Source organism: Scyliorhinus canicula, chromosome 18 (genome assembly GCF_902713615.1).
Source record: "Scyliorhinus canicula chromosome 18, sScyCan1.1, whole genome shotgun sequence".
In the NCBI taxonomy this organism is placed as follows: domain Eukaryota; kingdom Metazoa; phylum Chordata; class Chondrichthyes; order Carcharhiniformes; family Scyliorhinidae; genus Scyliorhinus; species Scyliorhinus canicula.
This window is the reverse complement of record NC_052163.1, coordinates 8778435-8794562: the sequence shown is the minus strand read 5'-3', so window position 1 is coordinate 8794562 and position 16128 is coordinate 8778435. Positions and strand designations below refer to the sequence as shown.

General features: G+C 51.4%; 1 protein-coding gene across 1 annotated transcript in view; it reads right to left on the bottom strand.

Annotated features, from left to right (window-relative positions):
• Positions 1–16128, bottom strand: part of LOC119953069 (protein kinase C alpha type-like) — a 249538-nt gene that overhangs the window by 99428 nt on the left and 133982 nt on the right. The window lies entirely within an intron of this gene.

Genomic DNA, 16128 nt, shown 5'->3' with positions numbered 1-16128 from the left:
TGGAGGTTGTGGGTAAACTCTTTGGGATCTTGTGCGGGATGTCCCCACCCTATTGGGCATGAAGACAGATTCGCTGTCCGTTTCAGGCCATTGGGCAGGATCTTGAAGCTGGAGGGTCAATCCTCCAGAGGTTGCCATCAGCAGAAAAGGGTAAGTAACAGAGAGCGCTGGAACATGGAGACCCTCCGAGCAACTTTTTTAAAAAAATCAATGAAATAATAGATAGAACAGCCAGACCACCATTGTAGGGGGGTAGCTGGGGGTTTGAGAACCCCTCTACAAGGTAACCTTTGGCCGCACCTGCACTCATGCAGGTCGGGAGAGACTTGTATCTTAGTATTTACAGTGCAGAAGGAGGCCATTCAACCATCGAGTCTGCACTGGCCCTTGGAAAGAGCACCCTACTTAAGCCCACGCCTCCACCCTATCTCCGTAACCCCACCTAACCTTTTTGGACACTGAAAGCAATTTAGCATGGCCAATCCACCTAACCTGCACGTCTTTGGACTGTGGGAGGAAACCGGAGCACCCGGAGGAAACCCACGCAGACACGGGGAGAACGTGCAGACTCCTCACAGACAGTGACGCAAGCCGGAATCGAACTTGGAACCCTGGTGCTGTGAAGCAACCTGCTAACCACTGTGCTACCGTGCTGCCCACCATGTAGCCCTGCGTAGTACAGCTGGCACTTCAGCCTGTTGCTGGGTGCCCACCTACAGGCCCCCTTCATACCAGGTGCCTGGAGACCCAAATGGAAAACCCCCTCCTGGCCTCCATGGCTTACAGTTCACAAAGCTCATAATGAGTCTAACTGGCCGTTCACCTGGGGGCGGGCGAGGGGGGGTGGCGGTGGCAAGCAGACCTGCCAGGTCCTGACGCCATTGCCCCAAAACAGCAGGAACCTGGCACACCAGCCAGTACCAGTATTCTCAGGCTCTGCTACCGTTCCTGATCGGGGAGGCTCTGAAAACCTTGCTCAATGTGTCTGATATGAGTGGCCCAGGTGTGTCACACACAGTGCACAAAGTGACGGAGCACTGTCAGTCTATACAATCCAGGGCGCTCCGAGCAGTAAGTCCAGCTGTCTGCTAAACACGGTCAGGGAAATAGCGGTGGCACGAAAATATCAGGGAAATCCAAGAAACTGGAATATTTTCTGCTGGTTATCAGTCATAGATGTTTACAGCATGGAGACTGGCCGTTCGGCCCAGCTTGTCCATGCCTCCCAGCGTCTATCACTAAGATAGTCCCACTTGCCCGCATTTGGCCCATATCCCTCTATACCCACTCTGCCCATGTAACTGTCTAACTGCTTTTAAAAAGGACAAAATCATACCCGCCTCTACCACTGCCTCTGACAGCCCGTTCCAGATGCTCACCACCCTCTGTGTGAAGAAATTACCCCTCTGGTCTCTTTTCTATCTCTCCCCTCTCATCTTAAACCTGTACCCTCTAGTTCTAGACTCCTCTACCTTTGGGAAAAGATGTTGACTATCTACCTTATCTATGCCCCTCATTATTATATATAGCCCTCTATAAGATCACCCCTGAGACTCCTGCGCTCGAGGGAAAACGTCCCAGCCTATCTAGCCTCTCCTCATAACTCAGAGCATCAAGTCCTGGTAGCATCTCACCCACAAAGTGGAACTATCTTCTCTATGTCTCACCCTATTCTCACCTTAAAGATCTCCGTCAGGTTATGGAGGTCTTGAGGTGCGGTTGTAACTTTCCCTTCCTCTGAGTTCAAGTCCCACTCCAGTTATAGGCTTTATAAGGGAAAACACAAGTTGCTTAAGGTCGAGACAGCTTGTCTATGTTAATGGAGCTAGTGCCTTTGAGATGTTGGTGAGCTTAGCAACAATGCAAACAGATGTTTACCTAAGGCAAATTCATAGCAATGGGGGGCAGGACATGAAGGTATTAGAATAAGGTGGAGACAAAGGGCGTCATTTAGTGGCCCAGTTCGTCGTGGGAGTAAATCCCGTTACGGCTGCCAAATCTCACGAGAGATCTCGGTTTGAGGAATGAGGGGCGGAATTCTCCGACCCCCTCCCCCCCCCGGCCGGGTCGGAGAATCGGCACGATTGGCGGCGGTGTGATCGACGCGGTGCCAGTCAGGGTATGCACCGAATCTCTCCGGCCCAGACTGACGCACCGAATCTCTCCGGCCCAGACTGACGCACCGACTCTCTCCGGCCCAGACTGACGCACCGAATCTCTCCGGCCCAGACTGACGCACCGACTCTCTCCGGCCCAGACTGACGCACCGACTCTCTCCGGCCCAGACTGACGCACCGACTCTCTCCGGCCCAGACTGACGCACCGACTCTCTCCGGCCCAGACTGACGCACCGACTCTCTCCGGCCCAGACTGACGCACCGACTCTCTCCGGCCCAGACTGACGCACCGACTCTCTCCGGCCCAGACTGACGCACCGACTCTCTCCGGCCCAGACTGACGCACCGACTCTCTCCGGCCCAGACTGACGCACCGACTCTCTCCGGCCCAGACTGACGCACCGACTCTCTCCGGCCCAGACTGACGCACCGACTCTCTCCGGCCCAGACTGACGCACCGAATCTCCGGGCCGGATGCAAAAAGCCCAGTCCCGCTGGCGCCGTTCTAACCTGTTGTGGGCTGGCAGGACCTCGGCGTTAAAGGGTCCGACCGGGGGGGGGGGGGGGGGGCTCCTTTCCTCTGCGCCATTTGGCGTCGGGGCCGCCGCGGGGAAGGAGGCCACTGCTCACGCGCTAGTTGGCGCCGGCTCAACCGCGCAGGCGCAGGCCCCGCGGCGCCGAGTTCAGGCCGGGATCGGCAGCTGGGACGGCGGAGGCCCAGTAAGAATTTACTGATGGTTAATACCACTCAACAATTTATATTGTCGGTGGACAGGGGACTGATTTAACAAGGGCTTTCAATATGAAATCTTTGATATGATGGAGCGACAGCAGGGTATAACACCATAGGACATAGGAGCAGAATTAGGCCACTCGGCCCATTGAGTCTGCTCCGCCATTCAATCGTGGCTGATATTTTTCTCATTCCCATTCACCTGCCTTGTCCCCGTAACTCCTGATCCTCTTACGAATCAAGAACCTATCTATCTCTGTCTTAAAGACGCTCAGTGATTTGGCCTCCACAGCCTTCTGCGGTAAAGAGTTCCACAGATTCACCAGCCTCTGGCTGAAGAAATTCCTCCTCATCTCAGTTTTAAAGGATTGTCCCTTTAGTCTGAGATTGTGTCCTCTGGTTCTAGTTTTTCCGACAAGTGGAAACATCCTCTCCACGTCCACTCTATCCAGGCCTCGCAGTATCCTGTAAGTTTCAATAAGATCCCCCTTCATCCTTCTGAACTCCAAAGAGTGCAGACCCAGAGTCCTCAACCGTTCCTCATCCGACAAGTTCTTCATTCCAGGGATCATTCTCGTGAACCTCCTCTGGACCCTTTCCGAGGCCAGCACATCCTTCCTTAGATACGGGGCCCAAAACTGCTCACAATCAGTCAGAGCAACTTAAAACCCATTATCACTTATTCACCACACAACCCCAACTATTCACTGATTGTTCAGGGTTATTTCGGGCGATTTTTTTAAGCCTTAAAATTGATTCTATGTGCGCAATCAACCAATGATATACTCGCAGCGCAGTTCATATCTGGCCAAAGCTTTAAATGACACAATAGTCGCAAACCTTCCTGAAAAGAACGACCCTCAGCTGCGGAGAAGACATTTCTCAACCCGTTTCAGCTTCAGTTCTGCCGCAAGACAGGGTTATGGCCACTTGGTGGGGCTGTAGGACCATTCCAGTCTCTGAGACCCGGACGGTATCCGCTGATTTTGGACTTCCTTGGATGGCACGCAAGTGGGCAGCTCCCACCCTGGGCCACCCCATTCAAGCCGACCTACGGGGACCAAGGCCTTTGTGCGTTTCAGCAACACTCAAGTCCCCACATTCAGACGGAAGCAAAGCACCGGGGAGGTTGGGAGCCAGAAACGAAAGCCAAGTGCTGGAAATGCTCAGTGGGATGACGGAGCTGAAACTCTTGTTTCTCTTTCTGACCTGCTGAATGTTTCCAGCACTTTGTCCTTATTTCCATTCACTTCACGGCAGCTGGTTAGCAGTGACAGAGAGATATTAATAATGACTGTTCCCCTTGGTGGAGAGATCAATGACCAGTAGGTATAGATTTAAGGTAAGGAGCAGGAGGTGTAGAGGGGATGTGAGGAACAGTGTTTTTTACCCAGAGGGAATCTGGGACTCGCTGCCTGAAAGGGAGGTGGAGGCAGAGACCCTCAGAACATTTAAGGAGTATTTAGATGGGCGCTAGCGATCCCAGGGCAGGCAAGGGCCAAGGGCTGGACAATGGGATTCGAATGGTTAGGTGGTTGTGTTTGACCAACGCAGATACGGTGGGCCAAAGGGTCTTTTCAATGCTGTATGATTGTATGAGAGCAGCATGCGACCACCGACAATCAGCAAGTGATGAAGAAAAGTTTTGGGGGGCGGGGGGAGCCGTTTGCACGTTTCGGCGAGTGAATATGGACTACCGGCTACACACACAAGGATTTCACACGGGCAAAAGTAAATCTGAAGATTATTCCAGCTGTGTAATAGTTATTAGAGATCACAGCAAAGGTGCCAGCCAACCAGAACAATCTCCAGAACCTGTCCTTTCCCGACATCCTATCGATATTAGGGCAGCACGGTAGCACAGTGGTTAGCACAGTTGTTTCACAGCTCCAGGGTCCCAGTTCGATTCCCGGCTTGGGTCACTGTCTGTGCGGGGTCTGCACGTTCTCCCAGTGTCTGCGTGGGTTTCCTCCGGGTGCTCCGGTTTCCTCCTGCAGCCCAAAGATGTGCAGGTTAGGTGGATTGGCCATGCTAAATTGCCCAAAGTGTCCAACAAAGGTTAGGTGGGGTTACGGGGATAGGGTGGAGGTGTGGGGATAGGGTGGAGGTATGGGCTTAGGTAGGGTGCAGACTCGATGGGCCGAATAGCCTCCTTCTGCACTGCAAATTCTATGATTTTCTGTTTAACTGTGTTTATGCCCTGACAGTTCCTCACAGTGACACCTTCCATCCCCCAAGATCCCCTGCGTGTGTGAAAAAAAACATTTCTTCTAACTTCCCCAAATATCCTTCTTGTGATAATTGCAAATGTGTGACTGTTGGTTACTGTTCGCTCCGCCCTGTCTTTCATGATTGACCCTCGAGAAACGTATCAAAATCTTCCATTTGACATTCCCCAGCCTTTCCTGACCCAGTTTAAAAGCAAAACCCCAAATTCCTCAAGCCAGAACTATCATCTCTGGCGTCATACGGTGGGAACGTACATCCATATAGCACCTTTTTAATCAGAGCAAAACATCTCAGGGAGATTCACAGGAAAGTTAATGAATCAAAATTGTCAGTGGGCCACATCGGGGTACAATAAGACAGGTGACCAAAGCTCGGTTTGAGAGATAGGTTTTAAACGAGGGCGGGAGAGGTGGAGATGTTGAGAGAGGGAATTCCAGGATTTCAGGCCGAGTGAATCTTCTATGTGCCAACAGCACAGAACCTTCCAGAATGCTGTGAATGGACTCTGGGCAAGGCCACTGTCGCCAGACGCTGCTGTTTCTGATGCAGCTACTGGGGAAGGGGAGTGGTGTTCACTAACAGTGTGATTGTTAAAATAATATCCGCAGAACACGTTACAGCTCCTTGTCGGATCTGACTGTGTTTATCTATGTCATATCCACACATGCCAGTGTGATTCATCGTGTCTGCAACGCTTTGAGATGTTACTGGTCGCTATATAAACTGGAGAGACACAGTAAATTCATCAGCATCAATGAAAGGCAGTCAGAATCATGTTTCAGGCAATGTTTCAGGTTTAGAGCTCAAATCTCCCTGACTCTTCTCTTCAGAGGTGACCTCTGAGTTGCTGTACCTTGCTGGCATGTCTGTCTTTTGCCCCCGATTTGTACTATTTTGGGAGGGGAGGGGGGGGGGGGGGGGGGGGGGGTTGCTTTCAATGCAAGGGAGCTGGGAATCCTCTGGGGGTTGTCGGAGGTTTATCAGCCGAACCCCGATCCCAGAACATGGGGAAGGCATCCCGGGGCTCAGCTGTTTCTGGGTGGCAGGTTCTCAGGTGAATTCATGAGGTGTGGAACCCCCCCCCCCCCCCACACCCCCTTCACCGCCCACCCATGCCCCAAGGCAGACATCATGAGACGGTGGAGCTGAGAGGCAATAAGGGTTGTGGGGTGGGGGGGGGGGGGGAGGAGAGTCCTTACACCATGACCTCCGACAAGAGGAACTCAGACCATCTCCTATGAGGTATCGGGGGTATCAGGCGGGTGGGGAGGGGGGCAGGGAATCATGGTTGGGGGATACATCTCCACTTTATGGCGCTGAGTGCCACAGTGATCAGTCTCTCCAACCATCGCCCAAGCAGGGAGAGGTAGCTGCATCGGTACAGAGAGAGAGATAGAGAGAGAGGAACAGGATGCTGAGTGGAAGTGAATGGTTTCACTTTAACAGCCTTGAAGAATCTGCTAACAGTTGATATCTGGGTTCCTCGCGCACCGGGATTTCCCCAAGTGAGTGAGCCACACAGAGATAAGATCAGCTGCCTTCGAGCTGCTGGGCTGCTGGGAGCAGTAACTTCATTTATTTCTGTATCATGCATCCTGTGTCTTGAAATCTCTCGGCTGTGAGACAAAGTAACTTTGTTGTGGAGTCACTTTCACTTATGACATCTTCCTAAAGCCACCGGGCGAAACAACCTGTGATCACGTCAAATCTCAGAGCACAGGGGGACGCCATTTGTCAAGTTGTGCCTATGCTAGCTCACTGTAAAGGAGGGGGGGGGGGTCCGATTTGTTCTATTCCTCCTGCTCTTTTGCAATCTCGTCGCTGACTTTCTAAGTCACAGGTTCAGTTCCCATTCTAGAGGCCGGCACAAGAAGTCCAGGCCAGCATTCCTGTGCAGGACTGAGGGAGTGCCACACCGTCACGGCTGCCAACTTTTATATGAGACTTTAAAGCAATGCCCCGTCTGCTCTTTGGAGTGGATGCAAAAGATCCCGTGAGATGAGTTCAAAGAGTTTTCTCTGGCGTCTGGATCAGCTCAATATTTATCCCATCTCAACAAAAGCAGATTATCTGCTTATTATCAAACAGCTGTTTGTGGAATCTTGCTGCGCACAAATTGCCATGCTACATTACAACAAGTCATCACACTTTAAAAAAATAAATTTAGAGTACCCAATTATTTTTTTCCAATTAAGGGGCAATTTAGCGTGGCCAATCCACCTAGCCTGCACATCTTTGGGCTGTGGGGGCGAAACCCGCGCAGACACGGGGAGAATGTGTAAACTCCACACGGACAGTGACCCAGAGCCGGGATCGAACCTGGGATCTCGGCGCCGTGAGGCCACAGGGCTAACCCACTGCGTCATCGTGCTGCCCTGTGATCACACTTTTTAAAAGTACTTCATTGGGATGTCCCAAGGCTGTGACACGTACTATATAAATGGTGTTTCTTCCCTTCAAACACAGGTGTTAAAAAATCTAGACTGGGGCAGCGCGGTAAGGCAGTGGTTAGCACTGCTGCCTCACAGCGCCGAGGATCCGGGTTCGATCCCGGCGCTGGGTCACTGTCGGTGTGGAGTTTGCACATTCGCCCTGTGTTTGCGTGGGTCTCACCCCCACAACCCAAAAGATGTGCAGGGCAGGTGGATTGGTCACACTAAATTGCCCCTCAATTGGAAAAAAAAAATCTGGACCTACAAAACAATGGTAGTTGTAAAAACTCATCTTGGTCTGGCCGACAGGCGACTCCAGACTTTCAAAATGCCCTCTGAAATTATCAAGCAAGCCACTCAGTTCAAGGGCAATTAGGGATGGGCAATAAACGCTGGCCCACCCAGCAACACCCACATCCAATGAATTTTTAAAAAAGGAAAGTCGATGATTTGGACATTAATGTACATGGGATCTTGCTGTGCACAAGTCAGCTGCTGTGTTTCTCTATTTTAAAATTGGCTTGCTGGTTTTATATCATTATTGCCGTATATAATTATTAGCATCATTGACAATTTCCCATGTCAAGACTGATTCTTCCTTGTAGATGACTGGGTTTAAATGAGGTGTTAACGTGGATGAGGTCTTAGCCCGACAGGCTCTCTCTCCCACAGCGAGGACATCGGTTGTCGGCCGGTAGAATTCATGGCGGATGGTTGGCCCGAGCAGCAGCAGTGCTCTCTCCATCCTCTCAGAGGCTACTCGGATTGATTGGAAGCTCCTGGCACCGTTTGTGTCGATGATTCACCATTCTGTTGGTGATTAGGTATCTCTCCCTTTGTTGACGTCCATGCAGCTGGCCTACTTGGAGGCTTCGAGAAGGTTTTTGAAACATTTCCTTGGATCCCTGTGTGAACGACGTGGCTCCGGGTAGACCTGCTGTTTGGGCAGTCTTGAGTTGGCTGTTCTGACGACGTGCCCGGAGAAGGATCTGTGCTGTGTCTTTTCGAGTGGCAGTCCTGTTACAAATTGGGCCCCACACGGTCTTGCCTGAACATTGCCTGGTTTCAATGATCAGGAGAGGCTGTGTAACGGAGGATAGGGCCCTCCCTCAACCTTTCATTGCCATTGTGGTTGGGCTTGTTGGACGACTGCCCTCACTCCCTATGTCATAGGATGTTCTCTAGGTCTATGGGATATAGATGTAAATGCCCTAATCTCTACCTCACCCCCATCCTGGCAACCTGCCGGTGGACAATGACTGCTTCTCCATCAGAAGGCTGCTTATTTTGCAGCCAGCCTCCCTATTTGTCTCACTACACTTAACCCCCCACCATATGGCCTGGGTTTGCAAAATCCTCCCAACTGTCCTGGCTTGAGACAATTCACACCGCTTTAACCTGGGATTATCCCTCTCTCCAGTCGCACCATCTGGACCTGGAAAGACTTAATTACCTGCAAAGACCCGCATTCAAAGTATCATCTTGCATCATTGGATTTGTCTATATATGCTGTGATTGTGTAACCTGCCTCTTCACTCACCTGAGGAAGGAGCTGTGCTCCGAAAGCTAGTGATTCCAAATAAACCTGCTGGACTTTAACCTGGTTTTCTAAGACTTCTTACTGCGTCCATATTTGGAGTTTGTTCTCGCTAATACATATACACACACATATATACAGTATAGCATACGTAATATATATACGCATATACACTGTGGCCACTTTGTAAATACAGGTTTTTTTGTCTTTAAATTATAAAAGGAAGATTTGTTCATGCTGAAGCTAGAGCAAAGTAATGTAAAACAGAGTTGAAATGTTATATGAAAATCGCTTATTGTCACGAGTAAATTTCAATGAAGTTACTGTGAAAAGCCCCTAGTCGCCACATTCCGGCGCCTGTTCGGGGAGGCCGGTACGGGAATTGAACCGTGCTGCTGGCCTGCCTAGGTCTGCTTTAAAAAACAGCGATTTAGCCCAGTGTGCTAAACCAGCCCTTGATTGTGCAGTCTGTTGTGCGGAGTCTGCATGTTCTCCCTGTGTCTGCGTGGGTTTCCTCCGGGTGCTCCGGTTTCCTCCCACAAGTCCCAAAAGACATGCTGTTAGGTGAATTGGACATTCTGAATTCACCCTCTGTGTACCCGAACAGGCGCCGGAACGTGGCGACGAGGGGCTTTTCACAATAACTTCATTGCAGTGTTAATGTAAGCCTACTTGTGACAATAAAGATTATTATTATGTACAACCAAGAGAGACAAAAAGCTTGGACGTTCCTCTCTCAAGAGTATAAAAACGCGTTTGCATTTCATAACATCTTTCACAACTTCTTGACATCTCAAAGTGCTGATGGCTGCACAGTGAGGTATTTCTGGACCATTTCCGAAGGGCAGTCACTGTCGTTTAATATCGTTCATGAATGGATTAGAGAGGAGAAAAGGAATTCACTTAGCCTGGGTCACAGAGCGATAAAAATGTACGATGGGAAAGTACACTCTTAGGGGGCGGTACGGTGGTGCAGTGGTTAGCACTGCTGCCTCACGGCACCAAGGACCCGGGTTCGATCCCGGCCCCGGGTCACTGTCCGTGTGGTGTTTGCACATTCTCCCCGTATCTGCGTGGGTCCCACCCCCACAACCCAAAGACATGCAGGGCAGGTAGATTGGCCACGCTAAATTGCCCCTCAATAAAATAATTTAAATTAAAAATGAGAATGTACACTCCTTGATAGCAAACGAGAGGCTCGCCTCATTCCCTGTATTTCAGCCATTATCTGTTCGACAGAATTCCAAGTACTCACTGATTATGTCAAAGGAAAAATAGAGAAAATAGGAAAACTGGGCAGGTGGGGAATACCGAGGGAATCTACAACATAGAGCAACTCGTAGGAATCCCAATGAGCATTAACACCAACTAAAAGGGATAGTTAAAGAAAGAAACTGTCTCTAGTCAAATGCAGAAACAGCAAAGATCAGGGAGCTGAATTATGCTTTAGAAAAGCCAAACGCTACTAATTATGTTAAACTTTTAGCCAATTGCTAACAGAGCAGAGTCTGTTTGCGGTCACTGCATTCAAACTGTGACCCTCGAAATGTCCTCACTCTGTATTGGGCGTTACTCCAAAGTAATTCCCAAGTTGGAAACAGATTTGCCAAACATATGGATACATTGGACGGAATCCCCGGGAGTTGGGTTTGGGAGGACATTTGGAAAAGGTTTCTCTCAAGTTATTCCCCGCGAGTTCTTGCCTCTGTGCACTTTTATTAGAGGCTCGCTAACAGCAGTGGCAAGCAGTAATGGTCATGAAGAGGTTAATTAGAAAGATCAAACTATGCCATGATACCTTGCCATCAGCGGACAAGCCCCCTGCTGTGTCAACCACACCCCCTCCGGACAGGCCCCTGCTGTGTCAACCACACCCCCTCCGGACAGGCCCCCTGCTGTGTCAATCACACCCCCTCCGGACAGGCCCTCTGCTGTATCAACCACACCCCCTCAGGACAGGCCCCCTGCTGTGTCAACCACACCCCCTCCGGACAGGCCCCCTGCTGTGCCAATCACACCCCCTCCGGACAGGCCCCCTGCTGTATCAACCACACCCCCTCCGGACAGGCCCCTGCTGTATCAACCACACCCCCTCCGGACAGGCCCCCTGCTGTGTCAATCACACCCCCTCCGGACAAGCCCCCTGCTGTGTCAACCACACCCCCTCCGGACAGGCCCCTGCTGTATCAACCACACCCCCTCCGGACAGGCCCCCTGCTGTGTCAATCACACCCCCTCCGGACAGGCCCCTGCTGTATCAACCACACCCCCTCCGGACAGGCCCCTGCTGTGTCAATCACACCCCCTCCGGACAGGCCCCTGCTGTATCAACCACACCCCCTCCGGACAGGCCCCTGCTGTATCAACCACACCCCCTCCGGACAGGCCCCCTGCTGTGTCAATCACACCCCCTCCGGACAGGCCCCTGCTGTGTCAACCACACCCCCTCCGGACAGGCCCCTGCTGTGTCAATCACACCCCCTCCGGACAGGCCCCTGCTGTGTCAATCACACCCCCTCCGGACAGGCCCCTGCTGTATCAACCACACCCCCTCCGGACAGGCCCCCTGCTGTGTCAATCACACCCCCTCCGGACAGGCCCCTGCTGTGTCAATCACACCCCCTCCGGACGTGCCCAATCTGTGTCAATCGCACCCCCTCCGGACAGGCCCCCTGCTGTGTCAACCACACCCCCTCCGGCCAGGCCCCCTGCTGTGTCAACCACACCCCCTCCGGACAGGCCCCTGCTGTATCAACCACACCCCCTCCGGACAGGCCTCTGCTGTATCAACCACACCCCCTCCGGACAGGCCCCCTGCTGTATCAACCACACCCCCTCTGGACAGGCCTCTGCTGTATCAACCACACCCCCTCCGGACAGGCCTCTGCTGTATCAACCACACCCCCTCTGGACAGGCCTCTGCTGTATCAACCACACCCCCTCCGGACAGGCCCCCTGCTGTGTCAATCACACCCCCTCCGGACAGGCCCAATCTGTGTCAATCACACCCCCTCCGGACAGGCCCCCTGCTGTATCAACCACACCCCCTCCGGACAGGCCCCCTGCTGTGTCAATCACACTCCCTCCCCCTGTCCCCAGCGCGAGGAATGAGCCACACAGCAGGAGGTCAGTGTATCGTAACCTTTCAGACTGTGGAGGAACTTAGCAGCAGCAGCTGTCTGTCCTTACACGCCTTGCCTTTGTCACCTATAATACTGGAGGCGGCTGACTCCGGTATCCATTTGTGTTACACTTGTCAACCGTTCCACTGCTTTCAGTGCGTCCCTGCCACTCCGCTAGTCCAGCCGCACCTCCTGCTATTCTCACTGTGGCACCTGCCGGCTTCCAATGGGGAACCATGATGTGGAGATGCCGGCATTGGACTGGAGTGGGCACAGTAAGAAGTCTTACAACACCAGGTTAAAGTCCAACAGGTTTGTTTTGAATCACACGCTTTCGGAGCATAGCTCCTTCCTCAGGTGAGTGGACTCCACTCACCTGATGAAGGAACTACACTCCAAAAGCTAGTGACTTCAAATAAGCTGTCAGACTTTAAGCTGGTGTTGTCAGGCTTCTTACTGTGTTCAATGGGAAATGCTGTGATGTCCAGCGTTCCTCCCGATCATCATTAATTGGACAGTGGAGGCCGCCCTTATTTCCCTGTCATGCAACTCTGACCCGTGTGGGGTGGGGATCCGGAAATTGTTCCGGCACCTGAAACATTTTTGAGCTGATAGGATTGTGAATGAACGGATCAAACGGTAGGTAATTGCAGCCAAGATCACTATGAACCGTAATCTTTTCCTACCAGATACTGGCTCATAGTTCCACCAATTGCCAAGAATGTCTACTTGGGCAATTATTGTTACAGAGATGTATTGTTACACTACAGAGAGACACAAATACCAGCCCCCAGGGGAGCAGCAACAGCTCCAGGTACAAAAAGATTGAGAGTCGTCGGGGGGATCAGAGCTCCGAGCAAATATCAGTGTCGCGACAGAGGGCTAAGGCGTTCGCACCTGTCTGTGCAGGTCCGACACCACAGATCCCTGTTTGCTATCCCAGATATCGAGGGAGACTAGCAGACAGTCAAAGGTGGCCGCTTCCAAAGATTCGTACTCTGGTTCCTGGAGCTGTGAAATTGACCCTGTTCGTGGGGGACTCTCACAGTTCCTGCAACGCAACAGGTTTGTCCTTCCCAACAAACTGTACCTCAGAGGCAGGGATAGAGAGACAAACACAGAAAATGTTGCAACTCCGTTTTTGTTTCAGCCTTGTGCAGTAATCAATAAGCTGGGAAATAGCTTCCTCGGTGATACAATGGAGCTCTGTGAGCCCTCCGCACAGTTCTGTCAGGGGACCAGTCTTCAGCGAGTTGAATCAATGATTGGGAGACAGGCCGATGTCCCTGCCAAGCCCTGTCTGTGCCCATTTGCTGCAAGCCCTCAGCAGGTCTGGCAGCATCTGCAGAGGTGGCACAGAGTGAACATTTCAGGTCGATGAGCTTTCAGCCGAGCCCACACGGAGATGGTGGATATTGGTTAACGGCAGGAGGCCATTGTTCCATAAACCCACTGTCAGGAAAAATTAGGAACTTTAGAGGAAGGCGGGGGAAGGGGGAATGGATTTTTAGATTTTGCCTCAACATCTTAGAATCAGAGGGTGTGATTCTTTGGCCTCGTCCGCCGGCGACCTCAAATTCCCGCCCGAGGTCAGTGGGCCTTTCCATGGTCTGCGTCCAATCCATGGCAATCTTGCCAGAGGGTGCGGCCAAAAATTCCAGCCCAGAGTCTGTGGGTTCAAATTCCACTTGAACACATAATCCAGACTAACTACGGTGCGGTACTGAAGGAGTGCTGCACTGTCTGATGGATCAACCATTATACTGAGGCCTCATCTGATCCTTTAGGTGGTTGTAAAAGGGATTCCATGGCACGCTTTCAGAGCACCGGTGTCGCTACCCATTGTCCGGGTGAATATTTCCCCCCAACCCAACATCACAAGGACAGGATATATAGCCACTTATTGCATTCCCCTTTGTGGGATCTTGCTGTGCGTAAACTGGCTGCTGCATTTTCTGCTTTACAGCAGTGACTACACTTCTGTAATGACTTAGGCCAAGCTCCCTGACTTCATGAGAAACAGTGACTTCAGAGAGAAGATGAAAACTGAACGGGAACGTTAATGTCTCTGCGCTGAATTGTTTGGTAATTTTGCTCAGTAGTTGGAGAAGGAATGACATTGACATCAAGTGCAAGCTGCTCGAATCGATGTGGTCGTCAAACGTTTCTTCCCAGTCAAGGGCTTCTGCTGAATGCGGATAGTGCTTACCCTGGGGTTTCAAGCTGCCTGTCTAAGTCACTCACTGTGTGTGTTAATCAAAAGCAAATCCTCTTTGGGATCACACAGATTCAACCTCTGGAGGTACTGCTGGAATACAATAAGGCTCAACACTGTGGAGTTGTTCATACGGCTTGTTTGAAAGGTCAAAGTGTCTGGAAGAGGCTGTTTGACTCACAGAGAGAATTCATTGCTCTGGTCCACTGATTCTCCCAGAGGTCACTCCCGTGTCGTGCTTATATGACTCTGCCACTGAAGATGGACCTGATAATGATGTTCATCTGCTCTTAGATAGCGTAGCGCTGTGGTCGGGGTGATTCTGGCTATTACCACTTGGCTCCTATGCTACAAGCAGCAACCTCATCGTGAACTTGCCGGATTTGAAAAGATTACTGGTTCAAGCACCTCAATACAGAAGTGACTCAAGCCACCACCACCCCCCTCTTCGAGTTTTGCTTCTATCGGTTGCGGGCAGATGTATGAAAGGGTAAAGGATTAGGTTAAACCAGGAGAGAGCAAACAGAAAGATGGTGAGCGAAACATTTAATCGTCAGGACATGTTAGGGTGGTGTTGTCAAATAGGTACAAAACGGAAGTATCCAGGGTCCCGGGTTCGATTCCCGGCTTGGGTCACTTGTGTGGAGTTTGCACGTTCTCCCAGTGTCTGCGTGGGTTTCCTCCGGATGCTCCGGTTCCCTCCCACAAGCCCTGAAAGACGTACTGTTAGGTGAATCGGACATTCTGAATTCTCCCTCTGTGTACCCGAACAGGCGCCGGAGTGTGGCGACTGGGGGATTTTCACAGTAACTTCATTGCAGTGTTGATGTAAGCCTACTTGTGATAATAATAAAGATTACTATTATTACTATCTTTGTTGCCCTGGTGTAGAATTTCACCCGCCAGGAATATGTCTCACCGACAAGAACTCTTCATCCATTAATTTGAATGAATTTATGAAATTCCGGGGCAGAGGGATGCTCGTGGCTGTTTCCAACCACCATAGCTGCTGAATGACTTGTGTTTGCGATCGTTATCAATGGAATTTTCCTTTGTGTCTCTAGTCTGACAGACTATTCCAGATACTTCTCACTCTGAGCGGAAAAGCTCCCTCAGGATCGAAGGTTAGTTTTTCATTTATATCGCATGATCAGCATAGATCAGGGAGGCCAATCAGATGACCTCAGTTCATCCTACAGCTCCCTGGACCCACCCCCCCCCCCCCCCCCCAAATCCTCGCACTGTCTCCATCACATGATTCAAATGCTCAACAAATGTCTTCACGTTATTTCCTTGTACCAGCGTCTCCTTATCTGACTGCCTGAAGCAGGTTTCTGGATCTAGCTTTATCACTCCCTTGTGCGGCTTAATACCGACACCCTCCCCGAGTCAGGGGTCTGGGAGTTCAGGGCCAGCTCCAGAGGCTGGGGGCACAGAACCCGGGCTGAGACTACCCATTGCAGTCCCGTGGCCAAGCTCACAAAACGAACGCTGGGAAAGAGAAAAATCCATCCAGCCTGGGTCTAACAGCGATGGGTCAGGCGGGTGATACGCTTGGGCAGGAAGCAAACCCTTGGGAGTAGGTGTCAACCTGGCCCCAGTGGATCTCGCCTCTGAAACTGGAATTTGAGCATAAAATTTCAGCTGACACTCCCGGTTCAGTACTGTGGGGGTGCTGTACTGTCAGAGGAGCTGTCTTTTGGGTTGAGACATTAAACTGCAGCCTCATGTGCCTGCTCACGT